This window comes from Lissotriton helveticus, chromosome 5_1 (genome assembly GCF_964261635.1).
Source record: "Lissotriton helveticus chromosome 5_1, aLisHel1.1, whole genome shotgun sequence".
NCBI lineage: Eukaryota > Metazoa > Chordata > Amphibia > Caudata > Salamandridae > Lissotriton > Lissotriton helveticus.
The window spans coordinates 1,524,690,014-1,524,710,020 of NC_136065.1; the positions used below are offsets into that span (position 1 = coordinate 1,524,690,014).

Genomic DNA, 20,007 nt, shown 5'->3' on the forward strand with positions numbered 1-20,007 from the left:
AAATCGCATTTAAATAAGAGCCATTTTCTGTCTGCAATAATGGTTGAAAACAAAATATAGCTCAAAGGCTCCGTGAAATAAAGCCGAAATTAAATGAAAATAACCGATAGATATAGCACTTCCACAGCTGCACAAGTCACAAAATGAGTCCTATAAAGTACCAAGCCATCCAGCATACCCCATGTATAGGTCAGAACCCATTGTATTCATTCGAAATATTCACAAATCAGGAGCGACTCCGCAATAGAACTGCCATAAGGTGACTCTGTGGTTATGCCCCATACCATCCAACTGTGCAGTTCTAAGCTGATCCAGTCATTGGGGAAGAATTGCCTGGATTGTCCCTCCTCAACGCAAGGAGGTACTGCTCAAAGGCTGGTTGCATCCTGCATAGTATCAGGAGTCCTTCCAAAGTCTACTCTTAGCCCATGTAGTCAAAGCAACCTAGTGCCAAACAAGGGGAGCTCTGGTGAGAGCACGACACAGGCACATCTACCCTGTAGCTGTGTTGTTCTCTAAAGGTACTTTCTAACCATTGCCTATGTTCTCTCTAGGTCATCCTTCCACTTAAAATTATAGAATCTCTACGGCCAGGGCTGGTGGCGGACATATGGAATATGATGGTTCGCTAGTATACTGACAAAGCAACAAGATCTCTTGGAGTAACTTATGGTCTGTCTTCTCTGTTCCCACAATTCTCTCTGCCCAGGAAAACTGAGCGGAAGCCATGAATTGTGTTGTGTCATAGGAACTAACATACCTACACAGATCCTAGAATAATTTTCTGGCTTTTTAACAGGGTCTTTTCATGGTGGCCTCTGAACTTTTCAGAATGTGCGGCATAATCCTTTGAAATCCAGATACTGGATAGCAGATGCAAAACCGAATGGCATCCTGCAGTACTGTATGTGACAGATAGGGTAGTTGAGGATAATAGAGACTTAGAATCAGAAGCCAGCTCGAATAATGGTAGGCTGATAAGTCAATAACACCATAGCAGTTAGCGTCTTCAATTCAACTTAGCGTTTCATTGTATCACAGGAGATAACTGCACATCCAAATGCTCAAATTCAAATCCTTCCCCTCCATACAGAGGCAAATACCTTTCTCTCCAGCCTTTGTGGCCATAACTATCGGTACCAACTATTCATAGCTATGTGTAGGCTGCATGATACCTTGTGTCAAAAGCTTATTGAGCTCATTCATTAAATGTGGAATGAACTGTACCATATGCACAACTGGAGCTACCTTTGTTTTTACATTAATTTTATGCTGGAAGTTGGTAGGGATTCCAAATTCGTCTGATAAAAGTTGGGGATATTCTATGCACACTTTTCTTCCCTTGAAAGATCTCTTCACCAATAGATTTTGCTTAACTTTTGGCATCTAGTTTTTTACCCATGTTTGTATGCCTCCATCCCAGTAAGTTAGGTCCCTAGTTATCTATATACATTTTTTCAGTGGTGGATCTTCCTTGAAGGAAATACACACCTTGACCATTTCCTACTAAGAAGTATAAAGTCCAGAGGTTCAAGAACATTACTCCAAACGTTTTCAGGAATAAATTGCTATCGATCAGGGTGAAACATGAACGTGAATAAGGAAACACATCATTTGTCTCCCCATGTCAAATATTGATATCACTCTTCTTAAGATTTTTAACATTGGGCTGTCATTTTCATTTCCTTGAAGCAATTTGCCATGTGTTCAATATTCTTTCTAATTCTCTTCACTTTCAGACAACGGGGCAAGAGCTATTTTTATATCCATAAATTGTTGGTGGATCAAACTAGCTGGTCCCTGATAAAGTGGTCGTACAGTAGCCCAAATTCACATTTTTGTTAATCCCCTCATGTCAGCCACGAACCTTGTAAATTTCTCATTCTTTCCTTAAATCCTTCTGAAAAATATGTCTCTAAAGAACAACATTGACCTTTTCTCTTCACTGTTCCTCCAGTTTTTTAATAGACACTTGGTATGCATCTGTTTACACTTGAACAACTTGTCCTTAGTTAACTGTTCGTTCAAGTCAGTGGCTACTGGCATCTATGGGGAGGAGGAGGCAGCCGTGCCAAACATACATTTTGGCATCATCGGATGTGGCTGTGAGAAGTTCAATCCCCCTGGCCATGCTCACAACGGCAGGTTAGCTGGGAGGTAGGTACTATGTCGGTTCTTTCAAATGAAAGTTGGCAAAACGTTTCTAAATTCCCTTCTTGAGGGTTAGGCAGGAGGAATACTCTCGGACACCAGCGAAGGGTTCCAGGACCACAGGAGCAGCATTTGGGGGGTCAGCAATCCAGTGGAATTCACCAGCAGGGTCTAGGCAGGTACAGTTGAAATTGGTCATTGGGCCTTTGCAGGAAGGTGGGCTTCCTTCAGATTTTGGGTCCCTGAGGCTTAACCAGAGGTTAATCTACTCATCCTTGGAGTCCATGTTTTTGTCATGGGTTCAGGTTAGAGCAGGTCCAAACCATAGGGCTTTCTGCAAAGGTCTCATCAGCAGGTGCAGTACTTCTTTTGCCTTCCAGAGGTCCATTTGTGTTCTGTAGAAGGTGCCTGGGTGCAACATTTATGCCTGGTACTAGCCTGTGGATGGGGGTGACTCTTGGTCCCTCATAACCAATAGGGTTATGAGGGACCAAGAACGAGAAAAGTATTTTAAAAAGTTACCAGGAGCACCCCTGCACACCTTTGAAGAAGTTCACATTTGCCTTGCAGCAAAGAATCCCTGTTATGCCCAACATCTTTGGCATGGTATTCCACCAAACGTTTTGCCTTCACTCCCTTACTTGGCAGAACTAGTTCTTGTTGACATTTGGACTCTGTGCACTTTACCCTTTCTAAACAGTACTAAAGTGCTTGCACTCTCGCCTTAAAACAAGGTAAACTTAGACTACACCTATCTAGTAAATTTAATTTTCTTGTAAGTCCCTAGTAAATGGTACTACTTGTGCTCAGGGCCTGTAAATTAAATGCTACTAGTGGGCAGCAGCACTGATTCTGCCACCCACTGAAGTAGCACTGAAAAACATATCCTAGGCCTGTCACTGCAGTCTATATTGTAGTTTTAAACTGCTAATTTGTCCTGGCAAAAGAAACCTTCTGCCAGGACTAAACCTTCCTTTTTTGTACTTATAGGTCACCCCTAAGGTATACCCAAATACTCTTAGGACAGTGTGCATGGTACTTGAAAGGCAGGATATGTATGTTTATGTTTTAAATGTCTTGAGATTGACCACTTCCTAAAGTAATTTTTCACTGGTGTAAGGCCTATGTCTCCCCTAGACTAACACTGGGTTACCTTATTACACTTAATAAGTGCTAACTTCATATTAGGACTAGATAGAGACATGCTGTTTCCACTGACATAAATTGTCATTTAAAATCCTCCTTAATGGTAAAGTTTGATTTTAAGTCACAATTTTGAAAATGTCACCTTCGGAAATTTAGTATTTTTCTCCCAAAACCAACTGTGCCTTTCTGCCAGTGTCCTGGGTTACATGACTGTCAATGGGTCTCCAGTTGTCCGTTTTGCATTCCTTCTAGACATGGGAACAAAGAAGGCCCAGGTGTGAGGAGAATGGGTCTTCCTGACAGGACAGCAGGAAATGAGCTGTACCCTACCATGATTAAACTTCAGATGTCCTTCCCTGCAGCAAAAACAAAGGAGCCTGACACCAATTCTGCCCTTGCTTTTGTCCCCTAGACAAATTGGAGCCAGGACCAGGGTAGGGGGAGAACTGAACAGAAAAATTGATTACATTTCAATAAGTGAAATGATATAAAAATAACAAAACTGCCATTAGGGGAACCGAAGTATGATTTTTTAAAATGTTTAAATAAAAATAGCACCCAAAAACATTCAGCTCCAACCCCTGACAACTGGTTTCAGTAGACTGGAATCTAGCGGCAAAATTGAGGCCAACCTTGATGGATTGTGTGTTAGATACATGGACCAATTTTGACCTAGTTTGAGGAGTTATCTTGGTGCTTAGGGCCCACATGCATCAAGCATTTTTGGAGTCGCAAACGGTGCGATTCCTTAAAATCGGCCGTTTGCGATTCCAAAAGTGCTTTTTGGGATGCATGAAGCAATTTTAGAATTCGTAACATTTTTGCGAGTTCTAAAATTGCGATTGCTTTTAAGAAGTCGCAGATGTGCGATTTCTTAAAAGCAATGCATCATTACTTTTAAAAGTGCAAAATCGCAATTAGGGTGTCAAATTTACCGAGTGGTTGAACCACTCGGTAAATTTGGAAAAAGTGTTTAAAATGCTGAAAATGTTTTTTTTTTCAACATTCATGTTTCACACACACATGTCCTTAGGACGTGTGTGTGTGAAACATGATGCGAGAAATACATTTCAGGGGTGCATGGGGGGGTCCTTTGGACCCCCCCCCCTGCACCCATGAAATTTTCAAAGTGCCACTCGCAATTTGCTAATGCCTTCCCATTGACTTTTATGGGCCTTTTGGCCCATAGGAATCAATGGGAATTGTGAAAATTAACTTAAGAATTCGGTATTTATTTGGGATTCGGTAAAAATTGCGATTTTTACCGAATCACAAATGAATACCGAAAATAATGATGCATAGCATTTTGCAATTCTTAATTTGCGATTCCTTATTTTTCGCAAATTAAGAAGTGCAAAATGTCTCAATGATGCATGTGGGCCTTAGTCTCCATCATGGAAGTCCAACTCCTTCAGTGAGGCATGGCAGCAGGCAGTCACCAGAGAGGGTGTCAAGAGGTCATACCAATAGACACAGTCCCATGAAGCTGTTATTTTTTCTGGTAAATCCTCAAGCAGGTGAAGTTCAAATTTTGTACTCAGGAAAGGTCCCACTTCAGTCAGACACTTTTGGTGCCTTCACCCCAGACAAGATTTCTTCTTTGCATTCATTCCCTTTTTTGGAGCGTATGTTTCTCCAGCTGGGCAAGGTGGGTGGGGGTAATCAAAAAGGACTCCATGAGGCCGTACAATGTCTCTGTGAGGTCTTACTCGATTTGCAAAAAAGGTCAGAGCAAGGGTTACCTGGATCTCGGGTAGGTCGCTTCCCCGCCGCTACAGCGCTTCCTCAGCCTGGCAGCCAGTCGCCTCCTCAGCCTGCCAGCCTTCTCCTGCACCCCCGTGTGCCAGCAGCCCCTGACCCCGCGCCACTGCTATTCCCGCCTCTGACCCCTGCCCTTTTTTCTCGCAACTGACCCCCCTGCGGCCCCGCCCCCCCGTGCCCATTGGCAGCCTGCCCTCCTGCCTCCCAGCTGACCCCCTAGTCCCCCTCCCACTTATGGAGACGAGCGCAGCGGGTGCGCCGCTGGTGCGCCAAAGGCAAGCCGTCTGCGCCTGGACCGCGCCCACCGCCAGGACCCCTGGTCCCCGAAGATGCCTGCCAACACGATGGACGTATAACGCCGCCACCCTCAACGCACTCAAACCCGACCGGTACCCTGCCTGCCACCGAGCCACACCGAAACGCACCCACGGACCCTTCACCTGCCAAGCCTGCAAGTTCACCTGCCTCCGGACCATCACCGCAACCGAAAGGTCAGGCACCAGCAACAACCACCTCAAGTGCATCCTGCTCAACACCCGCTCCGTCCACAGACACGCCGTCGAACTCTGGAACCTGCTCGACTCAACATCTCCAGACGTCGCCTTCCTCACGGAAACATGGATGAACGCCTCCTCAGCACCCGATATCGCCATAGCCATCCCGGACGGATACAGGATCACCCGGAAGGACCGCGTCAACCAGACCGGAGGAGGCATCGCCATCGTCCACAGGAACACCATCTGCATCACGACCAACTCCGACGACACCCTCACCGTTGCCGAGCACCTCCACTTCCAGATACACACCGACCCCAAGACCACCCTCAGAGGCACTCTCATCTACAGACTCCGGGACTACGCACACAATTCAGTGAAGCCATCGCAGACTTAATCAGCCAGCACGCCCTCGCCTCCTCTGACTACATCCTCCTAGGGGACCTCAACTTCCACCTGGAGAACAACAACGACAGCAACACCACTACCCTGCTGGACAACCTCGCCAACCTCGGACTCAAGCAACTGGTGAACACCCCCACCCACTACGCCGGCCACACTCTTGACCCCGTCTTCTCCTCCAGCAAGCACATCGCCTTCAGCCACTCCACCGGACTTCACTGGACCGATCACAGCTGCGTCCACTTCAGCTTCAAGAGAACCATGACCCACTACCACCTGCAACAAGTTCCCCGCAGGAGCTGGAGCAAGATCACCGCTGACCAGCTCACCACCTCCCTCAGCCAGAACCCTCCCACCAACACGACGGACCCCAAAGAAGCAGCCCGCATCTTCACACAGTGGCTCATCAACTGCGCCAATGACCTCGCACCACTGAAGAACCCTCCCAGCAGACACGGCAGCAAAAATAGCCTTGTGGTTCACCAACGAACTCAAAACATCCAAGAAAAACTGCTGCACCCTCGAAAAAGCTTGGCGCCACGAACAGACCATAGAAAACATGACCGCCCTCAAGAACGCCACCCGCACACACCACCAGCTGATCCGCACCACCAAAAGGACATCATTCAAGGATTGCCTGGACAACAACACCCACAACAGCAAGGAACTCTTCAGCATCGTCAAAGAGCTCTCCAACCCCAGCAAGACCTCTGCGACTCACTCGCCTCCTTCTTCCACCGCAAGATCGCCAACATACAAAACAGCTTCGACGCACCAACCACGCACCCAACCACCGAAACAACGCCCCCCACCACCACCCTCTGCAACTGGACCCCGGTCAGCACTGAAGACACCACCCGCACGATAAACACCATCCACTCTGGATCCCCTACCGACCCCTGCCCCCACCACGTCTTCAACAAGGCCGGCTCCATCATCGCACCCCAACTCCGGAACATCACCAACATCTCCTTCAACACCGCCACCTTCCAGGAGAGCTGGAAGCATGCCGAGCTCAGCGTCCTCCTGAAGAAACCGACAGCGGACCCCACCGACCTCAAGAACTTCTGCCCCATCTCGCTCCTCCCTTTTCCTGCCAAAGTCATCGAGAAGACCGTCAACATACAGCTCACCGCCTTCCTCGAGACAAACGGATCCCTCGACCCCTCACAGTCTGGTTTCTGAGCCAACCACAGCACCGAGACCCCCCTCATCGCAGCCACCGACGACATCGGATCCCTGCTTGACAACGGGGAAACAGCTGCCTTTATCCTCCTGGACCTCTCTGCAGCATTCGACACAGTCTGCCACCGCACTCTAATACAGCGCCTCAGCAACATCGGAATCCAAGGGAAAGCACTGGAGTGGATCACCTCGTTCCTCGCTGGAAGAACCCAGAGAGTACGCCTCCCCCCGTTCTGATCCGCGGCCACCGAAGTCATCTGCGGTGTACCTCAAGGATCCTCGCTCAGACCCACCCTCTTCAACGTCTACATGAGCCCCCTCGCAGCCATCGCATGCCAACACAACCTTAACATCATCTCATACGCCAACGACACCCAGCTGATCAATGCCAGAGCCAGCCTACACGAGGGAATGAAAGACATCGCCAAATGGATAAAGAACAGCCACCTGAAGCTGAACTCAGACAAGACGGAAGTCCTCATCCTGGGTTCATCCCCCTCTGGCTGGGATGACTCCTCGTGGCCCCCTGCCCTGGGCACCACCCCCAAGCCAACGGACCACGCACGAAACGTAGGCTTCATCCTGGACTCCGCCCTCGCAATGGCCAGACAAGTCAATGCCGTATCATCATCCTGCTTCAACACCCTGCACATGCTCCGTAAGATCTTCCGATGGATCCCCACCGAAACCAGGAAGACGGTCACCCAGGCAATCGTCACCAGCCGAATGGACTATGGAAATACCCTCTATGCGGGAACCACTGCCAAACTGCAGAAAAGACTTCAACGCATACAGAACGCCTCCGCACGACTCGTCCTGGACATCCCCCGCCACAACCACATCTCCGCCCACCTGAGAGACCAGCACTGGCTTCCCATCAGCAAGAGGATCACGTTCAGACTCCTCACCCCAGAATTAACAGACCCCCCCCCCAGCACCTTGAGACCCTTCCGGGTGAGTAGCGCGCTTTACAAATTGTTCTGATTGATTGATTGATTGATTGATCTTCAGTAAAGCTGCAACACACCTGGGTCAGATCAGCTTGGCAGGTTTGTCCAGGTACTCTTGAGACTTTTGGAGGCAAATATGTTTTCAGTTCCAAGATTTTATGGGGTGGTAGGAGTCAGACAGTGAGAGACAGCCAACTGTATAGCACTTGAGGATCAGGACTCACTCTAGAAGAGGCCACTAACAGGGCCCAGGTCAGGCACAGATGGAACTGATCAGCTGGGAATCCTCTGGAAAAGCCTCCTCAATTTTTGGCTTGCCTGTAGCTTGAAAAGGAGGTCATCCTGATGATACTTGGAGTCCACTTATTTGTCCTAGGTGGAAGAGGGAGCAGGTCCAGTCCTTCAGGGTTTCCCGCAGATCTCCACCAGCATGATCAGTGCTGTTCTGAATTTCCTCAACTCGAGTATTATTCTGAAAAGGGCACTTGGGATGGCACATTTATTCCTGGTACCAGCTTGTCACTGAAGGGTCACTCCTGGCTTTAATGAAGTACATTTTCCTGGGGTTACCCTAACTATTTTCTCAACAACCCTTGTGTGACCTACTGCAAACACTTTCACAGTGCCCCTCTGTGCCTAAATCCAAGATGGTGCAACCTTTCTCCATTAATGCAGAGCCTGAATGCCCACCTCAGAGGTTTGGCAAGGGAAAGGAGCAATGCCACCAGAGCGGTTACTTCAGTCAAGTTCTGGGGGCATTCCCTCCACATGGATTGTTGTCTGCCTCATTGGGGGATAAAAGGACGGGGATTGTCTGGGTGTCATCTGGCACCTGCCTGTAACAAGGTAGGACCCTTTGAAGTAAATTAAGTTTCCGAGCACTACCCAAAAGTTATCATTCCAGAGGAACACAAATACCTCTCTACACCCAGGCCTTTGTCTCTGCACTGAAAGCAGTTTTCACACCTCATTCAGAGGTCAAACCCAAAAAGGACTGGAGCTAGAGGCAAATGCAATTTAGCCTCCAGAGAGTTTATACAGGGAATATGTAATTTTCTAAAGGTAACCTTTCCTTAATATTTATTAAACATTCAACTTCACCAGTGAATTGGGATTTAATCAATATTCCACAGAGCTCTTGAATGATGTTTTCTAGGTGTTTCTCATTAATTATTTAATAGGGTATCACGCTGTTTCTCTATGGAACAGCCAGTATTGTTACAATGAAAATATCTTTCTAGGAGCTTGTCACTGTAAGGACATTATTTCACATGAACTTTCTACATGTCCCACTCCTAAATACCATGCATGCAGCCTTATGGGCTATAATGTCTATTTATAGGTGACTTAATAAGTCGAAATGTTTTTTTGACACTGCCATCCACATCCATGTGTAGTACCTAATTTACAAGCCCTGGGTACACCTTGTACCATATATAGGGACTTATAGGTAATGTTGAATGTGCTAATTAGGAAAATGCAATCCAACCATGGGTTAGCAGTGGTGAAGGGCACATAGTTATGAAGTCAGCAATAACAGATGGGGCAAAACTCTAAAGGTACAATGTACAAAAGATTGTAATTTCCTACAGGAGTACAATTGAGAGATACACACATGCGTTGCACCACCGCACGTAGGAGGAAAGGGCACTGTTTGTTTGGGTAAGCAGGGTCATTCTTGCAGCTGCAGTGATTACTATAATAAATTAACTGCATTGCAATTTTGAAGGGCAAGGAATTGAAAGACAAGATGTGTCTATGACATAATATTGTTGTGCCCACTGTTGCCTTATTGTTTGTTACTCAGAGCCTTGCTAGGCAGCTCATCCACAGTCCGTGACTGCTTTGACTAACCAGGTTGTCCTATGGCTGTGTCCAGTACATGACGCTTCCCCACCAACGTATTATCTTCTCATTGTTCCTGACCAATAGATATGCGTTTAGTGGACTTGTGAATGAAAGGAACTTATTTTAAGGAGCTTGCTCGCCACACTGTGGAGAACATTTTTTAAGGCCTCTGAATTGTAACTTTATCAGAACCTATTTGTTGGTAGATTTCAGTGAAAAGGTTGCACATGACATCAGTCAGTACTTAAGTTAGAAAAGGGTATGTCACACACAATACCCAGACCTAAATGACCATTCTGCTTGGAGGACACTATGTGCTGTCCATGCCCAAACATGGAAAAATGTTGTGGATTAGAAATGTGTTTCCTTTGCCTTGCTTCTATTATTTCAATCTATCGTTTCTTGTAAATCTGCCTCCTAAACAGTGAACTGCATATCAGGATAATCACATAGCAGTGGAGAAATCTCCAATGTGCCTAATGTCTCAAACTCTGAGAGACACTTAGTTAGTAAAGACTTTTCAAAGGCTAGGAAACAAATTAAGTCCACTTTTCTACAGAATAACTCTAGGCTTGAGCAGAAAATTGATTATGCTGGAGTAATCAGAGTAATTTTAGTATTTCCACATTAGTCTTTGATGTCAATTTGCAGATAATTCTGCGATTACTCCTCCTCGCATAAGTGAGAGTAAATTAGGGAAAAGATCCTCCAGTGAGAGCACATTTAGCAAGCATGAGGGGCTGCTTGTGCTCACTATCCGAGTTCAGCTGCATTTAGCAGTGTTTCTGAGAGCAAAATCAACTAAAAAAATAGCCCTAAATTCTGGTACTAAGTTGGGGTGAAATCCTACGCAAAGAGCACATCTAACGAGTCTGATTGGCTGTTTGAGCTTGCTATTCATGTTCTGTTGCATTTAGCGCTATTAGTTAGTGCATAATGCATCATTGCATCCATTTTGGATACAAGGGTAAATTTTTACACTCACAAATAGCACTAAACACAGAATTACTCTTTTTGCATAATTCAAGCAAATTTGTGCGGAATTCGTAGGTAAATCTGAGTGATTACACTACACAGAATTGCGCGAGTTACAGCCACCCATAGTAGAGTCTCACCTGCTAAATTGCTGCTTTCTGCCTGAAAAGCTCTTTGAAAACTTTGAGAAACACTGAGGGTGATTAGGTTACTCTGCTGTACATCAAAAGAAAGAGCCTCTGAGTTATTAGCATTTTCTCATGCACAATGAACGGTCAAATTCTTACCCACTTTGTGCCCCTCATCCTCAGCCCCCTCGACTCTGTGGCGAGGCACGAAAGAATGCATACATATGTCTGTTGCTCTACTGTGACTAATTGAACAGTAATTCCATGCCCACTGTGTCCCCAGCCCACTCCCCATAAAGTTCTCCTTGCTCTTGAGGATCTGTTCCAGTGCAGCATGGTGAGCTATTCTATCCTGTGGTCAGGCATAGAAGTCACTGGAGCAAGTGGGGGCGGGTTTGCACCCCACTCCGGACGCACAGCGTTAGAAGCATAACAAAGATGCCAAAAGTTAATCCAATTTATCAGTGTTGTTTATTTCCGTTTCATCTTTCCATGTATAACGTTGATCATGGTTTATTCAGTCACATGTGGGACACACTATGTTCAGGCATAGAAGTGTCAGCGTGGAGAATTTTTCTCAGTTTAGGAGAGGTAAAGTTAGGACTCCTAACTTTAGGACTCCTAAACTGAGAAAAATCCTAACTTTAAGACTTTCGGTATTCACAGAAGGCATTTAGGAGTCCTAAAGTTCGGAGTACTAACTTTACTACTCCTAAACTGAGAAAAATCCTAACATTAAGACTTTTGGTATTCACAGAAGGCATTTAGGGGTCCTAAATTTAGGACTCCTAACTTCTGTGAATACCGAAATTAGTAAGTGCCTTCTGTGAATACCCAAATGGTAGTAAGTTTAGGATTTAGTCTTAAGTTAGTTCTGTGAATGGGGCCCCGTGATCACAGTGTGGTTGTGGGACAAAGAGGGAGAACTCTAGGACCAACTCCTTCTTAAAGGCCCTACTGCTTGCCCCTACATGATGTCACACGTGTTGTGAGATGAGAGGCCACTGCTGGCTCCTGTCCATGGCCCAACTAACAGTGTCCCTCTGCTATGTGTAGGGTACGGCTGCTCAGGAACCAAAGATTCTTCCTAAGCGTGGTTTGCAGGACAACGCAGCAGCACTGCACACCGCCCCAGGCTTCCCGTCTCTGCTGGTCTGATCGCCGTACTTGCACAGCCAGCCATTCTGAAGACCTGGGGGCATGTTCAGTAACATTGGAGCTATGATTCAACTAGAATGAATGGCTTTGCCGCTATTCATGCGACAAAGCAATCAGTGTATCCAGGGTCAGCCTTAAGTAATGGCTGGCCCTTCCCTAAGGAAAGTGTTTTAGAATTAAAGAAACGCCCAGGGTTGTATTAAATTTCACATCAATGATTTATTTTTTGTTTTTAAACAACATATTTTATTGATTATTGATTTTGCATGATACATTCCCGGACATGACCTGAAGGATACAGTTTGCTAGATATATGTAATTCCATATACAGTTAAAAATACCTTATGGAAAATGTCTATACATAACAATAATAACAGTGTGCAGTGCCTTTCAGATCCCACCAAGTTGAAATTGAGCAATTGAACATGCTGTCTGAAGGGTTTAAATGATTTTTCTGGATGTACAATAGCCCGTCTAGTCAGGGGAATACAGCTTATTGGGGTCTATAGTGGTAAGGGGGTAATTCTATGCCTCTGTAATCCGCCAATCGCAGCCATATTTTCTTCTGTTTATGGGGGAATCCCCTAGCTTGGAACACAGCTATCTCTGCAGCCATGCACTCGTTGATGGCCTTTTTCCATCTGCCTATTGTTGTAGGGGATATACTTTTCCACTGCTGGGCGATGTCCCGCTTAGGAATGGTGACTGCTATAAATAATAGGTGTTGCTTGTATAATTTACCCCCAATACTATCGGTACTGTGCAATAACAGTAACTTCGGCTCCAGTGGTAGATCCCACGGCAGTACCTTGCTTAGGCAAGCCACAACTCGCCACCAGAATGGTTGCAGTGCTGTACACCCCCATACCGTGTGTTAGAACGTCTCATCCTCTACCCCACATCTCAAGCATAAAGGGGATTGGATGGCCCCCATCTTCCAGAGTCAGACTCAAGTATAATATATGTGGTGTAAACATTTGAACTGTGTAAGTTGGTAGTGTGATGAAATGGTCGCACCACATGGGATAGCCACAGCTTCTGTCCAGTCATTGTCCGTCATGTCCAGTATGTCCTCTGCCCAAGCCATTCTGGTCTTATGTAGTGTGGTGTGATTGTGTGTTGTCAAGGTTTGGTAGATCTGGTGCAAAGCTCAATGAGGCTTGGGTTATTAATTTCTGAAAAGTTTATACCAATCAAGGCTGGCCAGAATGTTTATGTTATCAAACCTTATGTTCATGGCAACAGTTCTAATGGGCATGAAAAGTTAACTTACATTTTATAGACCTGGGTTGTATGTTATTAAGTGTTCCTTTTATAGTCATTGAGTCAGGATTGAGCACATAGTTGTAATCTTATGTATAACATTAGGGTATGTATAAATCTGTGATGGGTTCTGTAGCACGGTCCCCTGTTCAGTACAGTTGAGTACTTACCCGGTTTACTATAACAACCCCATAGATAGTGGCACAGATTATTGCCTGATTCGGGGAGGCTATAAAGATTCTATTGCCCATGTCAGAGTCACTGATCCACCATCAAAATCACTCAGGTTTAGTCAGGTGTACAAGCACCACAATTTTCGACTCCCGCGGGCAGAAATGCAGATGTAGGGAGCTGGCTCTTTCATTCAAGAAAGCCTTTCAGAACTAGAAGGTTTAAAGGATCTCTGAGAAGGAAGGAGGAGGAGAGCCAGAGACAAATCATATCAGTCTTTTCCCAGGGAAATTTAGACACTGCTACCATTTCAGGAGCACAAGTGAATGGAATTGATCTTCAATTTATAAAAGATATAAGCTGAAAAAAGATAATAGAACAAAAAACAGATAGTTTAATACAACATGTCAGATTAAGAAAGGGCACACCTTCGGTGGGAACTGATCCTGGGCACTTTACCTCCCACCCAAATGTATGTATGTATGTATTTGCATACTTATATAGCGCTACACTGTCACCCCGAGGGTATCCTGGCGCTTTGACTCAGCATAGCCGAAATCACCGATGCAGAAATCACACTGCTCTTGGAAACAGGTGGGTTTTCAAACCTCTCTTAAAGGTTAGAAATTCACCCTGACTCCTCAGCAATGTCGGGAGAGAATTCCAAAGTCTAGCAGCCGCAAAACTAAACGACCGACCTCCCATCCTTACCCTCTGGACTCTGGGAACCGTCACCAGACACGCAGAGGAAGAGCGTAGGCTCCGAGAGGTAGAGTACCATGAAAACAAGTTCTGCAGCAAAACTGGACCCTATCCATGCAAGGCTCTAAAAACCAGACAGGATGCTTTAAAAAGGATCCGTTGATGAGCAGGCTACCAGTGTAGATCCAATAGTGCCGTGGTGGAAGAGGCAGTGCGCGGGCGAGACAGTGCCAGCTTGGCCGCCATATTTTGTACCCGCTGCAACTTGCCCACCAGCGTTCTAGGCGCCTCCAGAAGCAGTGCGTTGCAATAATCCAGTCTGCTTAGGATGATACCCCGCACTACCTCTGGCCTAGCCTGCGCTAGGAGCAATGGTAGGACTTTACGTAGCATCCGAACCAGCATCATACAGGTGGCTACGGTTTTATTGACAAAAATGTCCAGTTGCAGATTGGGGCCAAACATGACCCCCAAATTACGAGCAGACTCTGCTGCAGTCACTGCCCCAGAAAAAGAGGAAGGCCAGAAATCATCTGGCAGTGAGCGCGGGACACGATAATTGGAGCAGTGCAGCACCTCCGTTTTTGACCCATTAAACTGGAGGGAGTTGGAACGAAGCCAATCCGCTGTAGCTGTCATACAGCGGTGAAATGTCTCTAAGGAGACGGCGTCTTAGCCCTCCAGAGAAAAGACCAAATGGGTATCATCGGCGTAATTAAACACCGCAATAATAAGGAACTTATCAATTGGATCAGAGGGCGGAGGTACAGATTGAATAATATAGGACGGATGGCCGAGCCCTGGGGCACCCCCTGCCCAACTTTCCGCACATCTGACCTAAATGGCGGCAATGCCACCACCTGCTGCCTGTTGTTGAGATACGAGACTAACCAGTCCCTTGCCAACCCCGTGACCCCGATCTCCTCCAGCCTCCCGATAAGGGTGGAGTGGCTGACTGTGTAGAACGCGGCCGACATGTCGAGCAGCACTAGAAAGGCTGCCCGACCCGTGTCAACCCGCGAACGAAGATTATCCAACACGACCACCAGCGCAAACTCTGTCCCATGCGCTGGCCGGAAACCAAACTGGGCCACATCCAACCAAGTGTTATCCTCTAAGAATCTGGATAGGGATCGGGCAACCAGCTTGTCCATGATCTTAACCGGGAAAGGGAGCAAGGAAATGGGCCTGTAATTTGACAAGCAGGTGGGATCGAGTGTGGGTTTCTTCAGGAGGGGTGAGACCACTGCCAACTTCCAACTCTCCGGGACAGTCGCAGTGACAAACGACTGATGGCAGATGGAATACAGTGGATGAAAAATTTCTTTCTGGAACAGTTCCCAGAATTTATGCGGGAGGGGATCCAGCAGGGAGCCTGAAGACACAGTCTGCGCCAGTTTGCAAAACTCATCAAAAGGAGGAAGAGAAAAACGACTCAGCTGGGGTCGACTGGGAGGTTCATCCGGAGCTCCCAGACTGAGGGGGGAGCGACTCAACTGGGGTCGACTGGAAGGTTCTTCCAGAGCTCCCAGACTAAGGGGGGAACAACTCAACTGGGGTAGACTGGAAGATTCTTCCGGAGCCCCCAAACTGAGAGGAGAGCAACTCAGCTGGGGTCGACTGGAAGGTGCTTCCGGAGCTCCCAGACTGGGAGGGGAGCAACTCAGCTGGGGACGACTGGAAGGTGCTTCCGGAGCTCCCAGACTGAGAGAAAAAAACTCAGCTGGGGTCGACTGGAAGATTCATCCGGAGCTCCCAACTTGGAACAGCATGGAGGATCCTCTGGAGCACCCGACTAAATAGATTATCCGATGAAGCTGACATAGGCGGGGCCGATCCAGCAAGTCCGCTCAGGATAGTGGCGATCTTGTCCTCAAAGGCGGCTGCCAGAGAGTCGCATAAGGCCTGTGAGACTGGAATATTATTCATGGCACCAGTCAGGTGGGAAAGATCGTTCACAATCCTAAACAAGGTCTGTGACTTGTTGGTCGCCTGATTCAGCATATCCTCCAGGTAGACCGCTTTTGCACACTTGATCTGTGCTTTATATTCCTGTAGTGCCAGCCTAAAGGTAGCTTTCGCTGCATCTAAATAGTGCTTCCTCCAGGCCCTCTCTGCCGCATGCATCTCAGCTTCAGTTGCAAGAGGTCGTTGCTGTACCAAGGCATAGCTCGGTTCTGTCTGTCCCTTGATCTGCGCAGTGGGGCCACCTTGTCCAAGGAGTTGGATATTTGCCAACACAGGCTGGTGTAGCTATCATCAACACTACCTCCCAGTATAAATCCTTCAGGGAGTAGAGTAGGCAGAATGGGAGATTTTAGGAGTCTAGACCAAGGTCTGCCCATTTTGGTGTGTCTCAGCCCTGTATCACTCAAAGAAATCACCGGTAGATAGAGATAGAAGGAGACAAGTGCGTGATCCTTCCAGCATTGGGGCATGATGTCATTCACCACTACCTGCTGAGCGTCAGCAAAAACCAGGTCCAGGACGTGACCCTTCAAATGGGTAGCAGAGAGGACCAGCTGTTGCAACTGGATATTGCTACAGGCCTGGCAGAGATCATTATAGGCAGTATCCAAAGGCCCATTCGGCCACAGATTAAAATCTCCCAGAACTAGCAGTCTGGTATGGGAGTTAGAGAGGTCATAGATGAGATCAATAAATTCCGGCAGAGTTGATGGCACATTACCCGGCGGTCTATAACAGAGAACCCCTGAATGTAATGTTCTCTCCTGCCCTTTAAAGGAGAAGCCCATGAGCTCAAAGCCCGGTACCTCCTTGATCTCTAACTGTGAGAGTGCTAAGGTTTCCCTGAAGATGAATCCTATTCCGCCACCTCTGTTCTTCAAGTGAGGAGTATGCCTAATTGTATAACCCGAAGGGCAGGCCAAGACCAGTTCTACCTCACTGTCCGCCCGTGTCCAGGTTTTCGTGAGGAAAAGCACATCCAGTCCACAGGACTCAATGAGAAGAACAATCTCCGTATGGTGCTTACAAAGGGACCGTACATTGAGTAAGCCACATAAAAGCTGCTCCGGCTTATTAGTAAGAATATCCTGCTGAGTACAGGGTATCTGGTCTGGCCTAAACTGCAAAAGTTCTGCCCTAGAATAGACTATGCGTGGAATGGTCAGAAGGGCAGAATAGCAGGCCCTAGGCGCCTCTGTTGCGCGAACGGGCGCAAACGGGCTTACCTCAGGTGCACCTCCGGCGCGCCTATGTTGTGCCCGCTGCGCGCCAACGCTGCGCGCTTGAAAGGTGGCCATCTTAAGTACCGGAGTATCGCGGGAGTCCTGTGAGGGCAAGCCACTGGCCCCTCACACAAGATGCGCCTAGAGATAGTGTAGACCTCCTAAAAGCCCAACCCAATATGGCGGCCAAAAGCGGCGGCGTTACTAATGAGCCCCCAAGCTATCCCTCTGTCCCAACAAGTGTGGGTGCCAAAACTATTAACGTGCGGGTAAGTTCTATCTAAAGATGCCCCAGACACAAGAGATAGAGCGTCAGCGTTCTAAGCGCGAGCAGCGCGAGACGAATTAGTGCCAAATACCGTTGATGCCAAACAAGTTTTTAAAATATATAAAACACAACGGATAGTAGCAATATGCGTAGCGCGTCGCGTAGCAGGCTAGTAAGTCTACCTGAATGAGGAGAGACAGCTTACTTAAATAGGCTCCTCCTCCAATGCGGGAGTCCTGTGAGGGCAAGCCACTGGCCTCTCACACAAGATGGCGCCTAGAGATAGTGTAGACCTCCTAAAAGCCCAACCCAATATGGCGGCCAAAAGTGGCGCGTTCCTAATGAGCCCCCAAGCTATCCCTCGGTCCCAACAAGTGTGGGTGCCAAAACTATTAACGTGCGGGTAAGTTCTATCTAAAGATACCCCAGACACAAGAGATAGAGCGTCAGCGTTCTAAGCGCGAGCAGCGCGAGACGAATTAGTGCCAAATACCGTTGATGCCAAACAAGTTATTAAAATATATAAAACACAGCCGATGGTAGCAATATGCGTAGCGCGTCGCGTAGCAGGCTAGTAAGTCTACCTGACTGAGGAGAGACAGCTTACTTAAATAGGCTCCTCGTCCAATGCGGGAGTCATGTGAGGGCAAGCCAATGGCCCCTCACACAAGATGGCGCCTAGAGATAGTGTAGACCTCCTAAAAGCCCAACCCAATATGGCGGCCAAAAGCGGCACGTTCCTAATGAGCCCCCAAGCTATCCCTCTGTCCCAACAAGTGTGGGTGCCAAAACTATTAACATGCGGGTAAGTTCTATCTAAAGATACCCCAGACACAAGAGATAGAGCGTCAGCGTTCTAAGCGCGAGCAGCGCAAGACGAATTAGTGTCAAATACCGTTGATGCCAAACAAGTTATTAAAATATATAAAACACAGCAGATGGTAGCAATATGCGTAGCGCGTCGTGTAGCAGGCTAGTAAGTCATTATAAGAGGAACAACATTTTAAACCCCACAGGATAGAAAACCGACCACATGAATGGAGCCACAGGGGGAGACAAGTGGTCAAAATAGGTTAGGAGATGGAACCCCTAAGTGTTGAGCAACAGAAAAGAGGCCGCCTTTCAGGCTGAGTGTAGGGGGAAGATGAAACTATGCCCATGCTGCAGATGCCCGGGAACAAGCCACAGGCGACAACACAAACCTTGCTAAGAGGACACTAAACTGATATTGAGAGATAATCATTCAATCAAGAGACAATTTTGCAGACTTTGGAACTGTCCCTTCGATTCTAAATTTGTTTTACCACGCAATACACCATTATCCCTAAAGTTACCACCATGGTGGGTGCCCTTAACCAAAGCACGTACTTTCTCCCCTTGTTGGGGAGGGATCCAGCATTTTTTCCCTGGAGTCTCAGGGACCCCTCTGAGAGAGTCCACAGCGTCAAGGGAGCCACACACAGTGATGGTGTGGGAATGGCACCCCTTGCCAAAGCACTCCCTCTCCCCTTGATGGGGAAGGATCTGGTATTTATGCCCTGTAGTCTCAGAGACCCCTCTGAGAGAGTCCACAGCGTAAAGGAAGTCACACACAGCAGAGGTGTGGGAATGACACCATTTCCACTGGGATCACAGCACTCTGGACGTTGGACACTGTTTTCTCTCGTCTCCCGGTTGCGTTTCCTTCACCCCCACACCACTTACCCTCTTTCATTCTTTGTCTTCCTCCCCTGCTCCTATCATCTCTCCACTGAATCTATCTCCTTGCCTGCTTTGTCCCTTGCGTATATGTTTTTAACACATGTAACTGCTCCAAGTACTATGACAATACAAAGGATTCCATAAAATTGGAAGGACATTTCGAAGGAAACCGCTACACATTATATAGTTAAAAAAGGTCTGTTGAAACTTTGACGCGGATATAACATGATAGCAACTGGCGAAGGTGTAAACAATTTAAAGATTATAACTGAAAAAATCTTTGGCTTATTTGTAACTAACAGTGTCATAGTATATCATCATTACGAGCAGTATCTTTTTGAGTGAGGAGTCTCCTCACATAAAATGATAGGAGAATCCTATATTTTTATGTACAGAGACTTCTCACTTGTAAACATACTACTAGTAAATCATTTTGTGAACACCAAACAGTTGTAAACTTACACAAAACTGTAAGTTTACCTATGTAAATCAGGACTAGAATCTCCCATGGTG

The 20,007-nt window shown here is 47.0% G+C and overlaps 1 protein-coding gene across 23 annotated transcripts in view; it reads left to right on the forward strand.

Moving 5' to 3' along the window:
• LOC144755528 (polymeric immunoglobulin receptor-like) overlaps positions 1–20,007 on the forward strand; it is a 348,962-nt gene that overhangs the window by 216,631 nt on the left and 112,324 nt on the right. The window lies entirely within an intron of this gene.